Source organism: Heptranchias perlo, chromosome 20 (genome assembly GCF_035084215.1).
Source record: "Heptranchias perlo isolate sHepPer1 chromosome 20, sHepPer1.hap1, whole genome shotgun sequence".
NCBI classification, from domain to species: Eukaryota; Metazoa; Chordata; class Chondrichthyes; order Hexanchiformes; family Hexanchidae; genus Heptranchias; species Heptranchias perlo.
The window spans coordinates 5,426,495-5,453,813 of NC_090344.1; the positions used below are offsets into that span (position 1 = coordinate 5,426,495).

General features: G+C 44.2%; 4 non-coding genes across 4 annotated transcripts; 1 reads left to right on the forward strand and 3 right to left on the reverse strand.

Annotated features, from left to right (window-relative positions):
• Positions 1-5,055: 5,055 nt before the first annotated feature.
• Positions 5,056-5,137, reverse strand: trnas-gcu (transfer RNA serine (anticodon GCU)). Its single transcript has one exon. It is a non-coding gene; the product is annotated as a tRNA-Ser (tRNA).
• A 16,754-nt stretch (positions 5,138-21,891) lies between these two features.
• trnar-acg (transfer RNA arginine (anticodon ACG)) lies at positions 21,892-21,964 on the reverse strand. The gene has a single exon. It is a non-coding gene; the product is annotated as a tRNA-Arg (tRNA).
• Positions 21,965-24,605: 2,641 nt separating this feature from the next.
• Positions 24,606-24,697, forward strand: trnar-ucu (transfer RNA arginine (anticodon UCU)). Its single transcript is given in 2 exon segments — positions 24,606-24,642; positions 24,662-24,697. It is a non-coding gene; the product is annotated as a tRNA-Arg (tRNA).
• A 1,567-nt stretch (positions 24,698-26,264) lies between these two features.
• trnaw-cca (transfer RNA tryptophan (anticodon CCA)) lies at positions 26,265-26,338 on the reverse strand. Its single transcript has one exon. It is a non-coding gene; the product is annotated as a tRNA-Trp (tRNA).
• Between the last annotated feature and the right edge of the window lie 981 nt (positions 26,339-27,319).

A 27,319-nucleotide genomic window follows, 5' to 3' on the forward strand; every position in this document is an offset into this window, starting at 1 on the left:
CCATGTGTTACTCCTTTTAGTGAAAAGTCATCAATTGGCTTCTCACATCTTTTCAGTTTTGCTGTTGGTGGAACTGAATTAGATCCAGAGGATGTTTGAGCTCCAGTGGACTGAATGCCGAAGTTTCGTCGGCGCAATACACATGAAGCAAATAAAATGTCTCAAGAAGATGAGGAGATTGAAACTGAATTTGGATTTTTCCCAATTCAGGCGGATATTAGATGACGGGACAGAAAGCCACATATCCAAGTTTGCCGATGACACCAAGATGGGCAGCATTGGAAGCAGTGCAGATGAAAGCATAAAATTACAGAAAGGCATTAATATCATAAATGAATGTGCAAAATTGTGGCAAATCGATATGAATTTCGTCAAGTGTGAGGTCATCCACTTTGGACCTAAAAGGATAAATCAGAGTACTTTCGAAATGGTGAAAAGCTCGAAACAGTGGAGCTCCAAAAAGACTTAGGGGTCCATGAACATACATCATTAAAATGTCATGGACAGGTACAAAAAATATTCAAAAAGGTTAATGGAATGTTGGTCTTTATATCCAGAGGACTAGAATACAAGGGGATAGGCATTATGATACAGCTATACAGAGCTCTGGTTCGACCACACCTGGAGTATTGCCTTCAGTTCTGGGCAACGCACCTTAGGAAGGATATAATGGCTATGAAGGGAGTGCAGCGTCGATTTACTAGAATGTTGCCTGGACTCCACAGTTTAAATTACGCGGAGAGATTACATAAACTCGGGTTTGCCTCGAATTCAGTAGATAAAGTGCTGATTTGATCGAACATTTCAAAATATTAAGGGGAACTGATGGGGTAAATAGAAAAAAAAAGATTTCCGCCCGTTAGCGTGTCTCGGACTCGGGGACGCAGCCTAAATATTAGGGTCAGGACTTTCAGGAGTGAAGTTGGGAAACACCTCTGCAAGCAAAGGGAGGGAGAAGTTTGGAATTCTCTTCCACAAACGGCAGTTGATGCGAGCTCAATTGTTAATTTTAAAACTGAAATTGATAGATTTTTGTTAACCAAAGGCATTAAGGGACATGGGGCTAAGGCGATAATATGCAGTTAGGTTACATATCAACCAAGATCTCACTGAATTGCGCATAAGGCTCGAGGGGCGAAATAGTATACTTTTGTTCTTCAGCTCCTCATTGTTACAGAATGATCCTGCATTGTATCGGGAATCGAACCAAGGTCTCCAGCGTAACAAGTAAGAATTCGACCCCAAGCACCATCAATGCGCGCGTTTGCAACAGCAGCATGTGTCCATTTGGAATCCGATCTGAATGAACATGCCGTTTACAGCTGCGGTGGCCGAGTGTTTAAAGCGTTGGGCTCAAAATTCAATTGAGGTTTTCCTGCCCAGGTTTGAATTCTGCTCGCAGAGCTCCTGTTTAAAGATCCCTTCAGTGCTGAAATAGATTAATTGGAGTTCATTGACCGCATTTATCTCTCTCCCAGAATGAGAGATTCTCCAGCGAGGCCGATGCTTTTAACTTGTGTCCAATCTTCTCTTGCAAGATTTCAAGACCCAAGAAGGAATCTCTCCCAATCTGTAACATAAATTCTGCTAGTTTGCAAAACCTGACATTTATACTCTTTATTTTCTTTGCCTGCATCTCTCCATCTCTCCATGTCTCCGTCTCTTGTCTCTCTGTATTGTCCACAATGGACTTCTCAGGCTTCCTTGAACGGCGATGGCTGATCTAACCTGCAACAATTGCAGAGAACGTTAAAGAAAAAAAAGACTGAGGAAGTAGGAAAAGGAAAGGTGCAACCCAGCTGATAAATTCGTAGCTAATGTTTCCACATTCGTGGCTCTTCGTTCTCATGGTGAATGAAAGCAGCAATTTGAGCAAAGTGTACTTCTGGTGGAGTGTAAACTATGACGATGTCGAGACAGACGACAATGTCGTTTCAGAGTAATTCATTGTGTAAAGTGTTACTTGATAATACAAGTCGTACATTCAAAACAAATTTGATAAAGAGAGACTAATATTGTTGATCTGAAATAATTAGTTTAGAACCTGATATTGCTCTACATCGGATATCGTACAAGAAAGCGAGTTTGGATGGCCATGGTGTTCTGAAAGGATGGCGGATCGGCTGCGTGGCAGTTAAATTTTACAGTGGCTGCACGGCTCTGTTACCAGTTGGACTTTGGATCTGATTCTCGCTCAGGGAGTTTCACTGGTTCAAATCCCGGTATGAGCCCCCTTGCGTCCCCATTTTTCGTCAAAAAACACCAATTGGCTTCTCACATCTTTGAAGCACGTGCAGAAGGCAGGTTTGACTTATCTCCAGCCGAGCATGTTTGAACACCAGAGGACAGAATGCAGAGGGTTTGTCCACGAAAGACACGTCGACGAAATGAAGATAATCTTTCAAGAGGTTGTGCAGATTGAAGCCGGCACATGAATTTATCCCAATTCAGGCGATCTCATGGGTGCAGATACAAAAGATAAAGTAAGCTGCATTGGCCTGGAATCAAACCCCTGGTTTCCCGTCGGCAGGCGAGGGTTCTACACTGAACCACCAATCCACACACGGCTGCAGGCTGCACGTGTAGCGTTGGATACAAGTCTGGAACATGCAGTCTGGCAGAGTTCCTGTGATTATCCTGCGCAATCGACAACCGCGTGCTTCCAGTGGGTGACCAAACGACTGGGTCAAGTATGGCCTTGAAATTCACTGAGATTCGAAATCACATCACATCGCAACTGTAAAATGGTCAAATAAATAAGAGCTGTAGTTACCAGGCAGCGTTTACTTTTTTCAGAAATAATGTAAGAATCCAGCCCTCTGTACACGTCTAAGATTTCACGGCATGCGACGAATTTCCTTTAAGCTGCCACCGAAATTCTGCTCAATCACAGAATTGGAGATTTATACTATTTTTCTTTGCATGTATCTATCTATCTCTGTCTGCGTTTCTTCACTTTCGCTGTTGATCCCTAATGGACTTATCAGGCTTCCTTCAACAGCCAGGTCTGCAAACCCGGGATGGGAAAAGGCTGTCGGTTCTTCGTCCAATTGTTGGATTTCGACGGGATGAGATTTGCTATTTTCCGTCTCCGTTTTCGGAAAAAATAAACCCAGATGGGATTCCCCGTCCTCGGGCCCCGTCATCTCAGGGTAATGGGAATGAACCCGATCTAGCACTCGATTTAATATCTGTCTTCTCATTGTTTAACAATAAAATTATAGGGATATATTTATTTGAGGACACATTTTAGAAATGAACACATCACAGACTTATTCGAAAACTAGAAGCACGTGGGATTAAAGGGTCGGTGGAAACGTGGGCAAGTAATTGGCTAAAGGATAGGAGGCAGAGATTAGTGGTGAACGGATGTTTTTCTGACTGGAGAGAAATATGCAGTGGGATCCCCCAGGGGTCGGTATTAGGATTATTGCTTTTCTTGTTATATATAAATGACTTGGATGTGGCAATAGGGAATACAATTTCGAAGTTTGCGGATGATACAAAACTTGGTAACGTGGTAAATAGTGAGCAAGATAATAGCAGACTTCAGGAGGACAAAGACAGACTGGTGAAATGGGCAGTCACGTGACAGATTTAACGCCGATCGGTGTGAAGTGATGCACTTTTGGAAGAAGAACATGGAGAGGCAGTATAATCGAAATGGAACAATTTATGGGGGGTTCCAAGAGCAGAGGGACCTGGGGGTTCATATTCAGAAAACAGGGCAAGTTAATAAGGTGATTAAGAAAGCGTATGGGATACTTGGCTTTGTGAATCGGGGCATTGAATATTTAAAAAGGAAATCATACTAATCCTTACAAATCATTGGTTCGGCCTCAGCTGAAGTATATTGTACAGATCTGGGCACCACACTTTAGGATGAAAAGGCATTGAAGAGGATTCAGAGCAGGTTGACCTGGATGACACCAGTGCTGAGGGACTTCAGTTCTGTGGAGAGATTGGAGAAGCTGGGATTGTTCTCCTTACAACAGAGATGGTTAACGGGAGACCTAATAGAGATATTCAAAATAATGAGGGGTTTTGAAAGAGCAAGTAGGGAGAAACTGTTTCCTCTGGCAAGTGGGTCGGTAACCAGAGATCACAGATTTAAAATAATTGGCAAAAGAACAAGAGGGGAATTGAGAAGAATTTTTTTCACACAGAGGGTTGTTAAGATCAGGAACGCACTTCCTGAAAGGATGGTGGAAGCAGATTCCATTGGATCATTTAAAAGGCAATTGGACATAATTGAAGAGGAGTAATTTGCAGTGTTGTGGGGAAAAATCTGGGGTGTGGGTCTAATTTGTTCAGATCTTCGAAAAAGCTGACACTGGCACGACGGCCGAATGGCCTCCTTCTGTGCTGTAATATTCTATGATTCTCTGATTACCTTCTGAATCATTGCAATTGAAGCTATTCAGTGTTGAGCAACCAAGAAAATTATAACCGTGATATTCGGCTTTTCCATTCCCTTATGAATATCGCAGATTATAATGTCCAGGCGGGGGTGGGTCTGAATGGGGGATAGAGTGCGGAGCTTGGAATGGAAGCTCATCAGAATGAACTTGGTCTCATCAGTTTTTGTTATTCTTCTTACCAGTTGCCCGAAACAGGCGGTGAGCCTTCTTCTCGAGAGAGGATCGTCATTACAGTTCAGATGGAAAAGGGTCTCAAGAAAATCGGGTAAAACGCACACAGAATGATCCGGGACTTACAGCACACCCCTTTTAAACAGACACAGATACGGAATAATCCGGGACGAACAGTACGTCCCTTTTTAACGGACACGCACACGGAATGATCCGGTCATAAATCTTCATTGTGGTCCATAAGTTTCTCTTACGTTGACCATAAGATTTACTCTTTTTACAATGACACCAATGTACAATCTGATACTTCGCGACCATACAATCTCAACACCTTCCTGGAAGGAACTGTATCTGATTTCAGCAAACAATGCAAAACCCACGGTCTGCCGTTTCGAGAAGGATGGGACTTCGACCAGACCTTCTGGGTGAACTGAATGAGAGAAACAAAACTTAAACAAAATAGCGACGAGGATGGGATTCGAACCCATGCGTGCATAGCACAATGGATTAGCAGTCCATCGCCTTAACCTCTCGGCCACCTCGTCGCATACGGAAAGAAGCGAAAGCTCCTTTATTCAAAATGAAAATACTGGCTATGTGGCCAACCTGAAATGAAAACTGTGAATGTGTTTATCCTCAGCAGGTCAGGCAGAATCTTTGGACATAGAAACAGAGTTAACGTTTCAGGTCGATGACCATCACATGAGTATTCCAACTCACTCAACTTGCGCCTTGTAGATGGTTGAACGGCTTTAGGGAATTCGAAGGTGAGTGACTTGGCTCAGAATATCCAGCCTCTGACCTGCTCTTGTCACCACAGTATGTATGTGGCTGGTCCAGTTATGTTTCTGGTTAATGATAACCACTAGTATGTTGATGGTGGGGGATTCGGCGATGTTAATACCAAATTCCAACAGAAGAGATTTAATGTAAAGATTCCAGGGATGAGGGGTATAAGTTTCATGGATAGATTAGAGAAGCTGGGGTTGTTCTGCTTGGAACATAGACGGTTACGAGGAGATTTGATAGAGGTATTCAAAATCATGAAGGATCTGGTCAGAGTCGATAGAGAGAAATTGTTCCTATTGGCGGAAGGTTCAAGGACCAGAGAACATAGATTTAAGGTGTTTGGCAAAAGAACCAAAGGTGGCATGAGGAAAAACTTTTCGACACAGCGAGTGTTTAGGATCTGGAATGTACCGCCCGAGGGGGTGGTGGAGGCAGATTCAATCATTGTCTTCAATAAGGAACTGGATAAGTATTTGAAACGAAAGAAATTACAGGGCTACAGGGATAGGGTGGGGGAGTGGGTCTGTCTGGATTGCACTTGCAGAGAGCCGGCACGGACTCGATGTGCCGAATGGCCTCTTTTCGTGCTGTGACCTTTCTTTGATTCTATTCTATTTGTCGGAGGCGATGCAAAGCGACCGGAGCGTGACGTAAATCGACCTGCTCATGTACATTCCCTGATAATAAATCCTAGTGTGATGCAAAGAAGAAATTCATAATTATGGTACATATCTTTTATATTATACTGACTATAAAAGGTACTCGGTTCACCAGGGCGCCATTGTGCACATTGATTGATACTTCACCGAGATCACACCTTACAGTCCCAACACCTCCGTCCAAGAAACAGTTGGGTGGCAATCCAGACTCTGCTGAATTGTGCAAACAGGTGTAAACCAGCAATGCGGAAAAGCACTTCTTATCAAAGAAGGGTTTTTGGTGAGGCGGCAAAAATGAAAAACTCTACAAATTCTGGCAGCAGTGAGATACGAATCTACATAATTCAGAGATGTAAGTCCGCATCTTAGACAGCGCAGTTACTCACGCAAATAGTAAACCATTCAGTTCCAATGATAAAGGTCATAGAGCTGGAACGTTCCCTCTGGTTCTTTCTCCACAGGTGCTGCCTGACCTGCTCAGCGTTTTCAGCATTTTCTGTTTTCATTTTTGTGCTTTCACAATGGCTGTTTTCCTGAAAACACCCAATTTGACCCAAGGACGCAGCTCACACTTCACTTTCCTCACGCGCTTTAAAGTCTGCCGTTTCGGAACTAAATCTCCTCCGCGCCGAGCTTTCAAAGGACCTTTCGCTCACGGCCAATCTCCTGTAATCGACACCTTTTCACCATTGCCGCTCTTCTCATTTCTCCTCATTACTTTTCAATCGGACATTTCCACAGACCTATTAAGATCAAGCGGAACATTTCCGACCTTCCTGCACCGCCCAGATTGCCAAAAGTGCACCTTTCAGCCGTCATTCGCAGCTATGCAGCGCCGCCCGTCTCTCCCGCACATCAACTGCTCGGGGAAAAGCGCCAACGACCATGAAAACAAAACCCAGTTCTTCAGTTAACATCCCCCGTGTCACAAGATACCCCATGGAAATTTCACGGAAAAGTATGCGCTGTCCGACCGAATGCCAGCCCTGCTTTCTTTGAGCTTGTCTCTGGAGCAGATGGAAATGTATCGACTGGTTTCAAGGCACAAATGAACATTGATGCGAACGGGACATGTGCCCCCGAGAAACAGCGGTCGATGCAGTGCAAACTTAAAGGTGTAAGACTGTGCAAGTGAGTGTTAGAGTAGGCAAGGCCGCAGGAAAGTGTCAATGAAATAGACCATGATTGTGGAAGGAAAAAAATCTGGAAGAAGCGGCGGGTCTGAATTGTGGATCTTTCAGCAGAAAAACATGAGAGAACAAAAACAGGACACAGACAAAGGTGCTGGAGGCAGAAAGAAAAAGAATGAAATAATAGAAATGAAAAGAGAGTGAAAGAAAGGATAGGATATAAGGCGATGAAAGAAATAAGGGAGCGAGAAAATTAAGCGTGCAATACTCAGCCCGCAAACGGGCGCTGCTCCCAATCGGCTACACTTCGCCCCACAGACCCTCATCCCATTCACACCGTCCTACAATATACTGTCAATGCTGTGCAGTAAAACAGAGAGTTTAAAGGTACAAAGACACTCACACCGTCCTACAATACACTGTCAATACCTGTGTAGAGAGACAGAGAATTTAAATGTATAAAGACAGTCACACACCGTCCTACGATACACTTTCAATACCTGTGCAGTGAGATAGCGAGTTTCAAGGTACAGAGACACTCACCTTTTTTTTCAAAAGTAGCACATCCCAGAAATAAGAGAGAGCGTGGGTCAGTCTCCCTCTCCTGGTGGAGCTGAGGCTTGTCAGCCAACAGTCCCCTCATCCCACTATTGGCTGTGGAGGAAGTACAGTGTAGATTTAATGGAATACCTTCAGCCTGACCGAGGTTAGGCTGACTGGCCACTAATTACTCGATCTACCACATTCTCCCTTTTAAACAACGGTACAGCTTTAGCAGTCCTCCAATCCTCCGGCATCACACCTGTAACCAGGGAGGATTGGAAAACGATGGTCAGAGCCTCCGCTATTTCCTTCCTTGCTTCTATTAACATCCTGGGATATATTTCATCAGGGCCTGGAGATTCAGGTGGAGTGATTTGGGGGTTTTCATTTTCCAGTTTGCAAACGTTTGCACCGCAGGTCAAGATCACAAATCTCGGTCCAAATTAGGACTACTTCCGGGTTTAAACTTCAAATCGTGAATTATCCCACGACCCCAACGAGACTGGAAAGAAGAACGTGTCCTTAAATGAACATGTTACAGACACATTCTATGAGAGTTCTGTCTGAATAATGAAAGAGCGTTTTTGAGCAGTCATCTTGATATCTGTTTCCGCCTGAAACCTGAACAAGTACAAACACCACAGTGTTATTTTGTCGCTTAATTCCACAAATTAGGTAAAAATTGATTGCAGACTGCCCACACCTCCTCTCACTAACATCTATCAGCGACACGTTATTGTCTGTTCGGGGTTCAGACCGTTTTATTTTGTCTATTCCGCTTGTCCGTTTACCTGTGCATCCCGATACTTCCAACATTTCTAGCTGTGTTTATCTTTGTGTATCCATCAGTGCGTTGATACACCGATGATTATGTGTGCTTGTGTTTGTTATATCAACTAAATTCGGGAATCAGACAATTCTCTCTCTGACAGTAAAGAACTATTGAGCCGAACTTTAGAGCAAAGTATTATTTATTGCGGTGCTGAAACTAAAAACCAGAAGAGGAACAATCAGGGAAAAGAGAAAAACCTTTGAGGGAAAATGAGGACAACAATCAAGGTTTTTACCAGTACTTTAAGAGAAAGAAGGGTGACTAAGAGTAATGTGAGCCCCTTAAAGACAGATGGAGGTGATATTGTATTTGAATATCAGGAAATGGCAGAATTGCGAAATATTTACTTCACAGAACAAAATGAAGCTAAAATACCAGAGACACGAGGACAACTGTAAATAAATCATGGGGATTCAGTATAAGTAAAATCATGGCAATGGAGAAAATAATTAGAATAAAGATAGACAAATCTCCAGGACCTGATCATTACCACCCGAGGGGATTAAGAGGAATAGGCGAGGAAATGGCACATGTTTTAGTCATGATCGTTCAAACTTTCTTGATTCAGGAATTGTTCCTTTGATTGAAACATTGTCAATGTCACCCCATTATTTAGGATGGGTAGCAGAGATGAAGTTGGAAATTATAGACCCATTAGTCTGACGTCTGTTGTGGCGAAGTTACCAGTATCCATTATTAGGGAAAGAATGCCTGAGCACTTGGATAAATATGAAGTAATCAGACAGAACCAGCATGGATTTGTAAAGGGTAAGTCAAGTCCAACAAAGCTAGTTGAACTTTTTGAAGATATATCTAACATGGTAGATAATGGAGTGTCTATGGGTGTTATATAATATTGAATTCCAGAGGGATTCGATAAGGAACTACAGAAGAGACTGTTAACATAAATGGGAGTGCGTAGAATTTAAAGCAACCTATTGAAACGGGTCGGGAGTTGGTTAGAAGGTGACAGAGACCCAGTGTATAAATAACGTAGACGACGGAATAGACTGCCGTATATCCACGTTTGTCGCTGACACCAAGTTAGGTGTCACAGTGAGTCGTGTAAATGGAAGCATAAAGTTGCAAAGGGAAATTGAAAGATTAAGTGAGTTGGCAAAATTGTGGCAGATGGAGTTACATAGAATTACAAAGAATGTACATCACGGAAAAAGGCAATTCGGCCCAACTGGATTATGCCGGTGTTTATGCTGAAGACACGCCTCCGCCATCCCCTCTTCATCTAACCGTATGAGCAAACCCTTATATTCCTTTCTCCTCCATGTGTTTATCTAGCTTCTCCGTAAACGAATCCATGCTATTCGCCTGAACTACTCCTGTGGGAGCGAATTGCACATTCTAACCACTCTCTGGGTGAATGTGTTCCTCTTGAATGCCATATTGAATTAAATAGTGAATACCTGATGTTCATGGTTCCAATGATTTGGAGTCCTTACCTCCGCAAGTGCAAACACCTTATCTACGTCTAACCTATCAAACCCTTGCATAATCTTAAAGTCCTATATCAGGTCACCCCCGAGTCTTCTCTTTTCTATACAGAAGAGCCCCAGTCTGTTCAAAGTTTCAAAATGGGCAAGTGTGAGCTCATTTACTTTGGACCGAAGCAAGATAGATCAGAGTATTTTCTAAATGGTGAGAAGCTAGGAACTGTGGAGGAGCAGAGATATTCAGGGGTCCAAGTACAGAAATCGCTCAAAGCCAGTGGAATGGGAGAAAAATTAATTTAAATGTCTCATGGGATGTTGGCCTTTATTTCAGGGAAGCCGATATTCAAAGGGGGGAAGTATGTGACAGATATAAATCCCTGCTGAGAAACAATTTAAAGTATTGCATTCAGTTCTGGGCACCACATCTCAGGAAGGAAATGTTGGCCTTGGAGGGGGTGCAGCGCAGATTCACCAGAATGATATCGGGGCTAAAATGGTTAAATTATGAAGACAGGTTATGCGGAGGTCGGTCCTCATTTTTCTCTTATGAATCAGGCCACAACCGTTTTCTGTTGACGGGAGCGCGTCTAATACTAAGTCAGTCAGAATCGGATGTAAATCACATCACATGCACAGCGGCTCTGGGACTGACGACTGGTTTAGCATTGAGTTTTTTTATGGAGGTTATAGATTGGCCGGTGGCATTGGCGGACACGTGGCAGATGAAATTTAACGCAAAGAAATGCGAAATGATACATTTCGGTAGGAAGAACCAGGAGAGGCAATATAAACTAGAGGGTACAACTCCAAAATGGGTACAGGCCCAGAGAGATCTGGTGGTTTATGTGCACAAATCGGTGAAGACATCAGAACAGGTTGAGAAATCGGTTGAAAAGGAAATTGGATCCTGGACTTCATAAATAGAGGCATCGAGTAACAAGCTATGGAAGTCATGATGAACCATTATAAAACACTGTTTCGGCAACAACTGGACTATTGTGTCCGGTTCTGTGCACCGCAGTTCAGGAAAGATGAAAAGGCCTTACAGAGGGTGCAGGAGAGATATACTAGAATGATTGCAGGGATGAGTGACTTTTGTTACTTAGACAGACTGGAGAAGCTGGGGTTGTTCTCGTTGGAACAAAGAAGGTTGCGGGGAGATTTGATAGAGGTATTCAAAATCATGATAGGTCTAGACAGAGCAGATAGAGAGAAACTGTTCCCAATGGTAGGAGAGTCGAGAATCAGAGGACATAGATTTCAGGTGATTAGCAAAGGAACCAAAGCTGACATGAGGAAAAACTTTTTTAAACAGCGAATGGTTAGGATCTGGATTGCACCGCCCGAGGGGGTGGTGAAGGCAGATTCAAAGGAAACTAGATAAGTGCTTGAAGGGAAAAAAATTGCAGGGCGACAGGAAAAGGACGGGAGAGTGGGAATAGCTGGATTACGATTGCATGGAGTCGAATGGCGTCCTTCCGTGCTGTAAACTTTCTACGATTTCTTTGGGATGTGAGCGTCGCTGGCAAGGCCAGCATTTATTGGCCATCCCTAATTGTGCTTGAGAAGGTGGTGGTGATTCAGCTCCTTGAACCGCTGCAGTCCGTGTGGATGAAGGTTCTCCCACAGTGCTGTAAGGTAGGGAGTTCCAGGATTTTGACCCAGCGACGATGAAGGAACGGAGATATATTTCCAAGACAGGATGGTGTGTGACTTGGAGGGGAACATGCAGGCGGTGTTGTTCCTATGTGCCATATGCCCTTGACTTTCTAGGTGATAGAGGTCGCGGGTTTGTCGAAGAAGTCTTGCAAATTGCTGCAGTGCATCCTGTAGATGGTACACACTGCAGCCACGGTGCGCTGGTGGTGAAGTGGGTGAATGTTTAGGGTGGTGGATGGAGTGCCAATCAAGCGGGCTGCTTTGTCCTGGATGGTGTCGAGCTTCTTGATTGAAGCTGGAGCTGCACACATCCAGGCAAGTGAAGGGTATTCCATCACACTCCTGACTTGTACATTGTAGATAGTAGAAAGACTTTGGGGAGTCAGGTGATGAGTCACTCGCCGCACAATACCCAGCCTCTGACCTGCTCTTGTCGCCACAGTATTTATGTAGCTGGTCCAGTTCAGTTTCTGGTCAATGGTGAGCCCCAGGCTGTTGATGGTGGGTGATTCGGCGATGGTAATGCCGTTGAATGTCAAGGGGAGTTGGTTGGACTCTCTCTTGTTAGAGTTGGTCATTGCCTGGCACTTGAATGTTACTTGCCACTCATCTGCCCAAGGCTGAATGTTGTCCAGGTTTTGCTGCACGCGGGCATGGACTGCTTCATTATTTGAGGGATGTCGACTGGAACTGAACACTGTGCAATCATCAGCGAACATCCCCATTTCTGACCTTATGATGGAGGGATGTCTATTGATAAAGCAGCTGAAGATGGTTGGGTCTAGGACACTGCCCTGAGGAACTCCTGCAGTGATGTCCTGGGGCGGAGACGATTTGCCTCCAACAACCACTACCATCTTCCTTGGTGCCAGGTAAGATTCCAGCCACTGGAGAGTTTCCCCCCTGATTCCCGTTGACTTCCAATTTCCTAGGGCTCCTTGAAGACACATCGGTCAAAGGGTGCCTTGATGTCAAGGGCAGTTACTCTCACCTCACATCCGGAATTTAGCTCTTTTGTCCATGTTTGGACCAAGTCTGTAATGAGGCCTGGAGCCGAGTGATCGTGGCGAAACCCAAACTGAGCATCGGTGAGCAGGTTATTGGTGAGTGAGTGCCGCATGATAGCACTGTCGACGACACCTTCCATCACTTTGCTGATGATTGAGTGTAGACTGATGGGGCGGTAATTTGCCGGATTGGATTTGTCCAGCCTTTTGTGAACAGGACATCCCTGAACAATGTTCCACTTAGTTGGCTTTCCACCTTGGTTACCAAGTGACAGTCGAAACTTTAATGAGTTTGTTGTGTTTTTCCTGTGTTGAATTGTCACCCGTTCTCATTTAAAGGCGGTATTTTAGGACTTGGTTAAAAATGTTTCGTGCTCGTGATGCAAGGTATCTGGTGCAGACTTTGTTAAATTCCCCACCTTAGTAATAAAGAAGGGCAACGTCTGCTCCACTCTATCATACGACCCCAACTAGTGCCGCCTCAGTTAAAGTACATTAACTAGTGCCCCCCACTCTTGTATAACCTCAAGTGAGTGCATACAAAGAGTGTGTGCTTGTTTGACTGTGATGTTTATGCAACAGCATCCGCCAATCTTTCCGTTGCTGTGGAAAGTTTGTTGGAGACGAAAATCGAATCCCACCCTGACAGTCCTGAAGAATCAATGTCCGGACTCAGTGCACTCGGCCATGCTCTATGTCAGTGTTGTCCAAGAGAAATTGCTGACTAGCCGCAAATTTGGCTATAGTGGCATTGTCTAAGTCACATGAACGAATTTTAGCAGAAAACATCTTGCACACACACAATAGACAGTGAGGTGTACTTCACCTGTGTATATTTCATAACAAACATCTCCCACCATTCAGTAACCGAGGAAGTAAAGGACTCACAACGATCAAAACATTCACACACTCTGCTTTTCACCATTTTATCAACAACACACAAAAAGTTTAAAGTCCACATGCGAATATGAGTATTGAGATCACAGGCCTAAAGACGTGTCCATGATTCATTTTTATTTAATAATCGCAATTGTAAATTGCCACATCTTGATTCCCATTTAGCCAGATGAGGCTCGTGGCAAAGGTATTGGAACAACTGGTCAATGCCACAATGGACTGATTCCACGGGCCGTGTTCTGATGACCTCAAACACTGCACATTCTTACAACAAATAAAAATAAATCTGCCGGGGACAGATGTCGGGTTGGTTTTCTGGAAGCAACAAATCAACTGGGCAGAAACATTACCTCCAGCCTCAGGCACAAGAAAGAATTTCGTACAAGCAAAGGACTGAATGTGAAGATTGAGGATTCAAAACCACACCACCAGGCGAAACTGCGATCTGAATACAGCGCCGTCAACCGCTGGCTCATCGTGACTCGAGAAACTCGAGTTTATTGACCCCGATTTTCTCAGTGAGGCCCAATGGCAGTTTCACACTCTCTGGTTCTCGCTAAATCCTGCTGGAAGGCCGAGTGATCAGAATATAAACTCCCCGGAGTTTCCTCTGCCTGTGCTCGGTGTATGGGGACGTTTGGTCGGGCCGTGGTATCCACTTTCCCAGGGAGGTGCAATAATGCTCGGTCTGAGACTGCATTCGCTGCTTTCCCTCGGCAGCGGGTGATTTGAGAGAGCAGGGCCGGACAGGCGGCCTGAATGGTGCTGCTGTCACGGCCTCACTCACTCCGGTAGTTGGGGAACAACAAAAAACTGATGGGATTGTTGCTGCATCTGAGATGCGGCTTCGAACTGCTGTTGTTAACGGAGGCAGCGCTGCAGGATCCTTTAATGATCCCTCACAAATCAACTGAAACCTGTCGGAATGTGAATACCATTTTACTTTTCCAAAGTAAGGGGAGTGACATTCATTGCGGAAAAATGGGAAACAGTTTGCCTCTCGCTCACTGCAGAAATATCCACGTCACAGCGAGACAGCTCTCCGGCAAACAGTGAGTCTCCTCTTCGGACCTGGTCTGTCAAGAAGAATTCTGATTACCTTTAAGCCAATCTCGGATTTTATATTTATTGTTCGTGTGCCTGCTCTCCGACCGCAGGCTTAATGTTGTAATATCAGCCGTGCTCAGCTGGTAGCAGCACTTTAGAAACCCAGCAATGCGAAACAACGAATGTTAAGGTAACAGTTACCCCCTGTGACTGGAATTGAACCACCAACCATTATTATTTAACAGAAACCAATTACGCTACTGAAACACGACGTTTTGCGCACTGAACCATTAATTCACCGAGCGAAAGCTTCAGCTTGCAGTGATCAATGTAACAGCTGTCTGACCATCAGTTTACTTTTCCAAAATAAAGGGTATGCAGTTTGCACGAGTGAAAATCTGTGCTGTCTTATTTCTGAACTTCAAACTCCCCTTTCCCCCAAATGCCTGTATGTTGGAAGACTCAGTCACCCAGTGATAGACAGCATTGATTTTTCGAGCTGTGATTCACCATCCTCTATTTTAGTAATGTTCAGGTTTTTTTATTCGTTCATGGGATGTGGGCGTCGCTGGCGAGGCTGGCGTTTATTGCCCATCCCTAATTGCCCTTGAGAAGGTGGTGGTGAGCCGCCTTCTTGAACCGCTGCAGTCCGTGTGGTGACGGTTCTGCCACAGTGCTGTTAGGAAGGGAGTTCCAGGATTTTGACCCAGCGACGATGAAGGAACGGCGATATATTTCCAAGTCGGGATGGTGTGTGACTTGGAGGGGAACGTGCAGGTGGTATTGTTCCCATGTGCCTGTTGCTCTTGTCCTTCGAGGTGGTAGAGGTCGCGGATTTGAGAGGTGCTTTCGAAGAAGCCTTGGCGAGTTGCTACAGTGCATCCTGTGGATGGGACACACTGCAGCCACAGTGCGCCGGTGGTGAAGGGAGTGAATGTTTAGGGTGGTGGATTGGGTGCCAACCAAGCGGGCTGCTTTATCTTGGATGGTGTCGAGCTTTTTGAGTGTTGTTGGAGCTGCACTCATCCAGGCAAGTGGAGAGTATTCCATCACACTCCTGACTTGTGCCTTGTCGATGGTGGAAAGGCTTTGGGGCGTCAGGGGGTGAGTCACTCGCTGCAGAATACCCAGCCTCTGACCTGCTCTCGTAGGTTTGCTGGAAATGAGATGAGTTGAAATGAGCAGGTCCAACGAGCCGGTGTCTAACACTGCGCGGTGTCTGCAAAGTTGTATCTTGCACTTACAGTGAAACGGACGGCAGTTTTCTCTTTTAAACCAGTGGTTATGATGTTGAGAAAAAAATGTGCCCGAGAAAGACTGGATTTCAGCGGGTGACTCTGGGCCAGAGCAAAGTTCAGTTAAAATTTATGATTGCCAAGTGGCTGGACGGTGGATTTGGAACTCCTGTGCGGCTGCACTGCGCGCTGTCCAGATCTGCTTGGATCGATATTCCCTTCAACTCATTACTAACAGGGACAGTTCGACTCTAAGTTTCTTTTCCCCGGCGCTTGGAGATATTTCAAAAATTGGATAAGACTCGTGCTCAGCCCAACCTCGTCACTTACACGCTGACAGATACAAAGCGGCCATTCTCTGCTTCAGTGAGATGAAAGCCGAGAGCAGTTTCACGATCAAATGTAATGGCGAACAAAACTCATTCAAAGCAAGTGCAGGTCACTGAGGTGCCTTTAAATTCCTGATTGTTTGCACTGAACTTCTTCCCAAAGCGTTTGAGATTCACGTGGGGCGATTTGGGGACTTCTTTTCATTTTATGCAAAAGTTTCAACTGCAGTTCAAGGTCAAAAGCCCTGGGACCACTGTTGTTCACAATTTATCGGTGCTGGGACCACTGCTGTTCACAATTTATAGCTGCTGGGACCACTGTTGTTCACAGTTTATCGGTGATGGGACGGTTTTTATTCACAGTTTATCGGTGCTGGGGCCGTTTTTGTTCACAATTTACCTGGACTGGGACCATTGTTGTTCAAATTTTTTCGGTGCTGGGACCACTGTTGTTCAAAATTTACATGAATGATTTAGACACGGAAATCGGAAGTACAATTTCAAAATTTGCGGACGACATCTAATTGGGAGCTGTAGTTAATACAAACGCAAAATGCGAAAAATACAGGAAGACATTAGTAAACTTACAGAATGGGCGTGTAAATGGCAGATTAATTTCAATATAGATAAGTGTGAGGGGGTGCATTTTGGTAGGAAGAATAAGTAGGCCACATACTGCTGGATAATAAGAGTCTAAATGGAGGAGAGGAGCAAAGGGATCTATGGGTACATAGACAAATCATTAAAAGTCACGACACAGGTTAATAAGGCTATCAGAACGCAAACTAAGCACTGGGGTTCATTTCTAGAGGGATAGAATTGAAAAGCAGAGCAGTTATATTAAACTAGTAGCGATCCTCGTTTAGACAACATTTCGAGTACTGGGCACAGTTCTGATCTCCATATTATAAGAAGGATAAAGGGACATTGGGGAAGATGCAATAAGATTCACAAGGATGATACCAGAACTGAGAGGATATACTTACCAGGAAAGGCTGAACAGGCTAAGGCTCTTTTCTCTAGAAAAGAGAAGGCCGAGGTGTGACCTGATAGAAGTAATGAAGATAATGAAAGGGTTTGATGGGGCAGACGTAGATAAAATCTATCCACTTGCCTTGTGGGGGTGTCCAAAACTAGTGGTCATATGTATAAGATAGTCACTAATAAATCCAATGGGGAATTCAGGATACATTTCTTTACCCAGGGTGTGGTCGGAATGTGGAGCACGCTGGCACAAAGAGTAGTTGAGGCAAATAGCACAGATACATTTAAAGGGAAACTAGTTAAACACACTAAGGAGAAAGGAATAGAAGGATATGCTGATCGGGTTAGATGTGGAAGGGTGAGAGGAGGCTCGTGTGGTGCATAAACGCTAGCATTGAAAAGTTGGGCCGAATGGCCTGTTTCGGTGCTGTGGACTCTATGCAAAAGTCGAGGGCAGAAAGAGACACCGCCCTGAAACTGGGGAACTCAGGGAGACAGACTTTAGAGCAAGGTTCTGTATATTTAGAATGAGCAAATAAAACATTCATTCTGAAACATCCAGTATCCGATCAGCTCTAAAAGCAACTGTTAGCCCCGCGTGATTTGAACACTCAGCTTTCCTGTGACACAATAAGTAATGTGGATGGAAGCAGGAAGTTGAGAAGTGACGTTGATAGATTAAGAGAGTGGGCAAACTGCGGCAAACAGAGTTCAATGTGGGAAAGTGCGAGGTCATTCACTTTGGTCCTAAGAAAGATAGATCAGAGTATTTTCTAAATGGCGAGAAGCTAAGAATTGTGGAGGAGTAGACAAATTTAAGGGTTCATGTACATAAACCACTGCCAACGAGCGGACAGGTACAAAACATAATTCAAATCAATAACGGAGTATTAGAAAGGGTCGTTAGCTCACTTGGTTAGTCCTAATCGCGGGTTTGATCCCCGTACGGGCCATCAGAAGCACACTGGATTTGTTTCCGTTTTTTGCAACTCTTAAAATCCAACATTTACAAGCGAATCCACACTCCGAGTCAAGGGAATTTTTCTGGTTAACACCCATTGCATCTTTGCCCCCGGGGCGGAAAAAACAGATCTTTCTTTTTATGTGTCTTCCTCTGGTTTGCAGATAAACGTTTAACTCGGGGCCTGTTCCCATTAATGGCCAGAAGCAATAACAGACAGATTGGGCGGATCTGACCGCACCGAGATCTGGAAAAGGCAACAGTTTCGGACAAATGCATCAAATCAAATGGTCACCTGGAACCGGGGGAGACAAAACCAAGAGAAAAAGGCAGAGGGGAATAGAGAAATAAAAGCTAAAGGAATATGATCGAACTTTTCCTAAACTTGATTCCTTTCTATTCTATCCCCAATCCTCCAGTGGCGGAAATAAAATTTCACTGTAAATAAACGCAAGAATCGATCCAAATCTGGTTCTGGGGAATGAAGTGGGCCAAGTGGAGCAAATGTCAGTGGGGGAACGTTTAGGGAACAGAGATCATAGTATCATAAGGTTTAGAATCCATAAGGCTTATGGAAAAGAACAAGGAGCAATCTAGAGTAAAATTAGTTCATTGAGGAGGGCCAATTTCAATGGGTTGAGAACGCATCTGGCCAGGGTAAATTGGAATCAAAGATTGACATGGAAAACTGTAATCGAACAATGGGCGGCCTTTAAAGAAGTGATGGTTCAGGTACAGTCTAGGTCCATTCCCACGTGGGGGGGGGAAAGTAGGGCAAATAAAGCCAGAGCTCCCTGGATGATGAAAGAGATAGAGAGTAAGGTGAAACAGAAAAAAGAGGAGTGGGACAGATGTCAGGTTGATAAAACAAGTGAGAACCGGGCTGAATGTAGAGAGTTCAGATGGGAAGTGAAAAGGGAAAAAAGGGGCATGGAGAGATTATCAGTATAGACTGGTGGCTAACATAAAAGGGAATCCAAAATTCTTCTTTTGTCACATGAACAGTAAACGGGTAGCAAGAGGAGGGGTGGGACCGATTACGGACCAAAAAGGAGAGCTACGCATGGAGGCAAAGGGCATGGCTGTGGTACAAAATGAGTACGTTGCATTTGTCTTTACCAAGGAAGAAGATGCTCCCAAGTTGCAGGAAAAGAAGTTGTTGAGATGCGAGATGGGATATAAATTAATAATGAAGAGCTATTAGGAAGGCCATCTGTGTTTAAAGTAGATCAGTCACCTGGTCCGGATGGGATGCATCCTAGTTTGCTAAGGGAATTAGGATTGGAAATTGTGGAGGTACTGGCCATAATCTTCCAATCACCCAATACGGGGGTGGTACCAGAGGACTGGAGAATTGCAAATATTACACCCTTGTTCAAAAAGGTGTCTATGGATAAATCCAGGAACTACAGGCCAGTCAGTTTAACCTCGGTGAAGGGGAAACTTTTAGTAACGATAATCCGAGACAAAGTTAATCGCCAATGGACAAGTGTGGATTAATTAAGGAAAGCAGCACGGATTTGTTGAAGGCAAATCGTGTTTAACTAACTTGATTGAGTTTTTTGTTGAGGTAAGAGAGATTCGATGAGGGCAATGTGGTTGACATGGTATATATGGACTACCAATAGCCGTTTGATAAAGTGTTGCATAATAGGTTTGTCATCAAAGTTGAAGCCCATGGAATAAAAGGGGCAGTGGCAGTACGAAATTGCCTAAGTGACAGGAAACAGAGAGCAGTGGTGAACGGTTGTTTATCAGACTGGAGGGAGGTGTACAGTTGTGTTCCTCACGGGTCGGTACTCGGACCACTGCTTTTCTTGATATATATTAATGAATTGGACTTTGGTGTACAGTGCACAACTTCAAAATTTGCCGATGACACAAAGCTTGGAAGTGTAATGAACAGTGAAGAGCATAGTGATAGGACAAGACAGGCTGGTGGAATGGGCGAACACATGGCAGGTCAAATTTAACGCAGAGAAAAGCGAAGCGATACATTTTAGTAGGAAAAACGAGGAGAGGCGACTTCAACTCAAGGGCTTAATTCTAAAGGAGCTGCAGGAACCGAGAAATCTGGGGGTATTTGTGAACAAATCTTTAAAGGTGGCAGGGCAGATTGGGAAAACGGTTAAAAAAAGCTTATGGGATCCTGTGCTTTACAAATTGAGGCAAAGAGAACAAAAACAAGGAAGTTACGATGAGCTTTTATAAAACACTGGCTCGGCCACAACTGCAGTATTGTGTCCAGTTCTCGGCACCGCACTTTGGGAAGGCTGTGAAGGCCTTAGAGAGGGTGAAGAAAACATTTATTAGAATTGTTCCAGGGATGTAGGACTTCAGTTACGTGGATAGACTGGAGAAGCTGGGGTTGTTGTCCTTAGAGCAGAGAACTTTGAGAGGAGATTTAATCGATGTATTTAAAATCACGAAGGATCTGGACAGAGTAGATAGAGAGAAACTGCTCCCATGGGCGGAAGGGTCAAGAACCAGAGGACAAAGATTCATGGTGATTGCAAAAGAATGAAAGTCGACATGAGGAAAAACGCTTTTACACAGCGAGTGGTTAAGATCTGGAATTCACTGCCTGAGTGAGTGCTGGAGGCAGATTCAATCGTGGCTTTCAAAAGGGAATTGGATAAGAACTTGAAGGGAAAAAATGCAGGGCTACGGGTAAACTGCGGGGGAGTGTGAAGAGCTGGATTGCTCTTGCAGAGTTCAGGCATGGACTCGATGGGCCGAATGGCCTCCTTCCGCGCTGTAACCATTCTAGGATTCAAAGAAGCAGAAATTAAATAACTCAAACTGCCGAAACCCGAGATCTTTAGATCTTAAGTAAAACGCCCTCCCAACTGAGCTATTTCCACCCCACTGTTAATTGATCTTTGTGTCCTTATGTTGGAAGAACATATAACCCCAGGGGGAATTGCCCCTCCCGGTCATTCCGCACTTCATGTATGAACATCACACTCATATCTCCACACCCACAGTTCATATATAAACATCGTACTCATATATACACACCCACAGTTCATATATAAACATCGCACTCATATATACACACCCACAGTTCATATATAAACATCGCACTCATATATACACACCCAGAGTTCATATATAAACATCGCACTCAGATATACACACCCACAGTTCATATATAAACATCGCACTCATTTCTGCACACTCATAGTTGATATATAAACATCGCACTTATATATACTCACCCACAGTTCATATATAAACATCACACTCATATATACACACCCATAGTTTATAAAAGAACAGCGCACTCCTACTCCACACCCAGTTTATATGTATCCAAAGTCCTGTTGAGAGTTCTCACCAAAGTCTGAACACTGAAAGTTTAACTGTTTTCCAGATACTGTCCGTCTTCCTTTGTATTTTCAGCATCGGATTTCCTGCAGACCGGCAAAGGGAGCGGAACAGCGGTCCTGTCGGTGAATGCTGCTTTCAACGAACGTCTCGGCGTTCAGGAGCTGGCGGGGATTGGAAAGCTCTTGTGTCACACGAAGTGTCTGAACGGCCCGGATACACCTGAAGATCTTCAGCGCGGTGTCTCCACCTCGTGCTGCAATGTTCGTGTGTCTGACATCAAACTAAAAGGCGGCTTGTTGGAAAACGTTGTGGTCACAGTTTCTTTTTGGAATTGAACCTAAATCTTTCAAGATGGAATGTTTTCTTTGCTGCTTCACCACAAACAATATCTTATTACGAAATTTGATTCTGAGTTCCCCAGTGTCAGAGATAAAATTGCACAAACCCGAACCAGGTAGGAGTCGAACCTACAATCTTCTGATCCGTAGTCAGACGCGTTATCCATTGCGTCACTGGCCCAAGTCATGGGAGTTGATGTATTTTATTTCACTTTTCATTCAGAATCAACCGACAGGTTGACAGATAAAAACAGCGAGATGTGCAAGCGAAATCGAAATGAACCAAACGGCCTCAAACTCCAACACACAGTGGCGAGTATCTGACAGGTATCAGTGAGAGGAGATGGTGATTTTGCAGCTTGATTTGGCTCCGTGGCTTCGCTGCTCAAAGTGCCTGTTTCGTCGGGTCCTTTATTGTCTTAAGCCTCCGATGTGACATTTACCCAATTTGTGAGTTAAGCAACAAAATGATCTTTAACAAAATAATATTTGTATTAGTTTCGGAGTCAACAAGGAAAGGATTCCAGAACTGCAGTGCGGAAGTGTTCCTTCATTGTGCAGACGGAACTCTCATACAATGTGTCCGAAACACGTTTCGAGGATACTGTTCCAGAGGGCTGATTTTACAAACTACTTTAGTTACAACCAGCAACCAATCTCCATTAAAAGTTACGAAGCGATACTCGTTTCAGAGCAGTTTTCGCTGTTCAGCATTTGTAAAATTAGCAGAAACTCATTTTGAACACATCTTAGTATTAATGAGAATGTCAGGTGCATGACAATTGGGATGGAACCGTCTCTTACAATAAGTACGAAGTTTAATCGATTACAAAGTGAAAAAGCCAATCCAGTCTCTCAGTCTCTCTGTCACTTTCTCGGTGAGTGAATGTAAACCAGCAGAAGAAGCTAAAACAAAGAACTGAGCAGTTTTGTTTGTTTCCTTTTCCTTCGGGCGAGTACAGTTGAAGAGAATGATTTCTGTTTCCAACTGGACAAATAACTGGAATGAGCAATGTATCTGGTTCCCATGGTTACCCAGTGAAACATCCACGTTTATATCTCACATTTACACTGATCCCTTCCTTCCTTACTAATTATAGGAAACTTTTGGTAAGGTTCAATCACACTTCAGAAGTCCAGAAGCAAAAAGGAAGGTGGACACCTCATGGTGACGTCACCTACAGGCGAGAGAGGTTTGCAGGTTTACCTGGAGCTGCAAATGTATAAACTCCTTCCAATGTACAAACTCCCCTCACCAACAGTAATTCAATTCCAACTGATCTGAGACTTTGGGCATTTATGGTGATTATACTTTGTGGAGTTAAAGCAGCAGTAAAATCCGTTGTGTGTTGTATACATAGCCCTTCAGTCAATCTTAAACATTGTCACCCGACCGACCATGAGCAATGCCACACGGGGTATGTTAGGTTACGGACAGTTCTGCCTCCAGCAGTTGTTCTCTCGGTCACACATCCGGCATCACCTCTCGGTCTCACACTGCAGAGTCACGCCTGAATATAACCAAATTTCTGCTTCAGACGTTCACCTGAAGATCAACAAATCACAAGTCAAGAGGAAGGGAACAAACAAATCAAATATTTAAGACCGTTAACAGATAGAAAATTCACCATAAATGACTGAGAAAAAATGAAGCAAACGGATCAAGATGAACAATTAGCAAAAGGTAACAATTAAAGAAAGGAGAAGTGGAACCGATCAAATCGCTCCAAATAGTTTTTGTAAAATCCTTTCGATTTTCATCTTAGTTTCTCCGTTAATTTGGGGACGGACATCGAGAAATATTTTTCGTACCATCATAAAGACAATTAGAATAAAAATTTTCACAAAGTAGGCCTTAATCTTACTTATACGATAGCGTGTTATGTGTTTGTAAAATCTGCAATTGTTCTACCATTCTTTAAGTTTAGCGAGATGCTCTGAATATATGTTCTACATTGAAACGGAAGTGGATTAATAAAATAAAATGAAGAAATTTGTTTAAGAACATGAAGAGCTGACTTTCCATGTTGGATATCGCGATATATTTATTTACGCAACTGTCATTTGTGAAATGATGGAATGTATTTATTTCTATATCTGTACGGGTAAGGAAATCCCCATTGGATCATTTCCAGGAACCAATCAAGTACTTAAATTAGTTTATCAAACCCTAAACACCCTTTGGGATTTGCCGATTGAAAATTTGAATGGAAATCGCGACCATCACAAAGCATTGGATCAAATATACCCACTGAGGTTTCGGGGTTGTTACTGATTTATTTCTATCACTGAGTAACCTATTTTAAACATGGTGAAGCTACAAATCTAATGATAAGGGTCTGGGTTAGAGATGGAACAGATGAAAGTATCAAATTTAATCACACTGATTCCACAAACACTGCACACCACATCCCTTAAACATTGTTAACTGTTTCTACATAAAACTGGAGAGGGTGTGAATAGAAAGTAACAGAAAAAAAAGCTCATTAATGCATCAAATTTAATTTTGATATTGTTGCACAAACACTGAACATTCCATCCCTAAAACACTGTCCCGATCTAAAATCAGTCGGCAGGACCCTGAGCCACGGTGAAAATGCTGTGATTTCAACCTGGTTCAAAACACGCAGCCTTCTGACCTGGAGTCAGACGCGACTGTTCTTGTACCAGGCCCGCAAGTGAGCGGCTGGAGCAGGGTCCATTGGAGGGCGATCGGTGCAGACTGCCGCCGCGGCTCTCGGAATGTGAGAGGCGGAAGCAGCAGCAGTCAGACGGCCTCAACCACAGCACAGTATCCCTGCTCTCTTTCACATTGCATCACTAACTCTGTGGCGCAATGGATAGCGTGTTGGACTTCTACTTAGTGGTTGGAGGAGATATTCAAAGGTTGTGGGTTCGAGTCCCACCAGAGTTAGATTTTAGTTCAGGGACCGGGAGCTGGGAAGTGAAATTTTGCAGCAAAACCGCAACAGGATCATTAATGTCCATCAAGGAGGTGAAACTGCCCCCGACACTTCATCTTATACAAGTGGCTCCAGTCACACCCGAATTCATGATTCTTAAACCACTCTGAGCTGGATTGGCGAAACTCTCTCAAGAAGGAGACTCAACATCGGCTCAGACCGAAAGTCAATTTGCTGGACTTCCGGCTCTGTCAGACTGCACGTTCCTTCAGACAGGTTTCTAACTGACGACATGCATCCTGCTGCCGTGCGGGCATTGGTGCTTGAGGGGTAGAATTCTTGCTTGCAGTCATTCTTTTCCTGTAAAACTGGCTCCTGAAGTGTAGGATGGAAAGTATCCTGGCTGAGCGGTCAAAGGCGCTGGTTTCAAGCTCCAGTTAAATCCCACGATTTGTGGATGGATCAAAATCATAGTTTGCGTCTCCAAAATCGCAGCCTCCCTCCTGTAAACAAGGAATACTAAACATCTCATCTGCTGTTGTAACAGCGTAGTTCGGAGGAACCACATTGCAATTAAAATGAGTAGATGCATTTTGGAACACACCAATTGTGCCTTCAACTCCGGTCGAAATGTTCACAAGCAAAAGGATTGTTTAAGCTAGCTCAGACTCGAATTAACAACCTCGGTATTTCCCGACCCTGTCCTGTCATATAAGGGCCGCGCACTGACCGATTGTGCCGCGAGAGCCCGATCACTCTGATCACCTATCCCACTCTGCTGGAAAGAATCTTAAGGTGAGATGTCCTTACCTGTGGAAACGTGTCCTGTCCCCGTGATGAAACTAAGATCTGCACTTTCACTTTCAGCTTCTTTCACATCCTCTGCTCCATCGCACTACAATCCGGTTTTCTGCGAACAGGTCAAAATAAACATTGCCAGAAATTCTATCAGTAGAATGATTTGAACCCAGCGCCCACGCAGCGATTGGATTTATTGCCTTAAAAGCAGTGAGTTCCGGTTGCACAACGCCTTACCGGTCTTTCACGTTTTGTTTAATGCCGAAATAAATAGATTTGAGCTAATTTACCCCGTGCTGGGGTTGTTCTCCTTCGAGCAGAGAAGGTTCAGAGGTGATTTGATCGAAGTGTTCAAAGTCATGAAAGGTTTAAAGTTAATAAAGAGAACCTGTTCCCATTGGCGGAAGTGTCAAGAACCAGAGGACACAGATTTGAGGTGATTGCAAAAGAACCAAAGGCGACATGAGGAAAATTTTTTTTACGCAGCGAATGGTTATGATCTGGAATGCGCTGCCTGAAAGGGTGGTGGAAGCAGATTCAATCGTGGCTTTGAAAAAGGAATTTAATAAATACTTGAAGGGGAAAATGCAGGGCCACGGGGAAAGGGACCAATGGGATTGTTCTGACAAAAGGCAGGTAAGGTATTGATGGGTCGAATGGCCTCCTTCTGTGGTGTGTTCATTCTATGATAAATATTATTTTACATACAGTGAATAGACCATCCCTGAAAGACTGTCCCGCGATCAAACAGAGTGATACTGAAACGTTGCGAAAATGAGATGACCTCGACGTGATTCGAACACGCATCCATTCTGATTTGGAGTCAGACGCGTTACCGTTGCGCCACGAGAGCCACAGGAGCTAGCTAGAGCCGGATCCATTGGAGGGAGATCGGTACCGACCGCCACAGGGACTCGAAGAAGCGGAAGCAGCAGCAGCAGCAACAGCGCAGGAGCCATAGAGTCATAGAGTCAAAGAGTTATACAGCACGGATAGAGGCCCTTCGGCCCATCGTGTCCGCGCCGGCCATCAGCCCTGTCTACTCTAATCCCATATTCCAGTATTTGGTCCGTAGCCTTGTATGCTGTGGCATTTCAAGTGCTCATCCAAATGCTTCTTGAATGTTGTGAGGGTTCCTGCCTCCACAACCCTTTCAGGCAGTGAGTTCCAGACTCCAACCACCCTCTGGGTGAAAAAGTTCTTTCTAAAATCCCCTCTAAACCTCCCGCCTTTTACCTTGAATCTATGTCCCCTTGTTATAGAACCCTCAACGAAGGGAAAAAGCTCCTTCGTATCCATCCTATCTGTGCCCCTCATAATTTTGTACACCTCAATCATGTCCCCCCTCAGCCTCCTCTGCTCCAAGGAAAACAAACCCACTCTCTCGTCCAGCCGTTACCAGCGGAGAGCTGCCAGTCCCGGCCTGAGCCCTGTCTGGGAGCCGCCTGTCATTCTTTCTTAACAGAACGGGACGATCCAGTTTCAGCTCACACACAAACTCATGACAGATTCACTTATTTAAACCTTGTTTAGATTCAGTGAATTGGGATTTAATTCAATCCTCATCTGCCTGCCGCTCTGTCAGTTCAGGACTTTATTTGAACCGACACTTGGAGCTCTGTTTTACAGGGTGCCGACTGTTTAAGCATTTCTCAGTCCCACCACGAACACTTTTTGCTGCTAACTTCTGCTTAATACACTACTTGGTGTATTCTATAGGCCACCAGCTCGTGGGGCGGATATAGAGGAGCAAATTTGCAGGGAATTGACACAGAGGTGCAAAAGCCATAGAGTAGTGATAACAGGGGATTTCAACTATCCTAATATAGATTGGG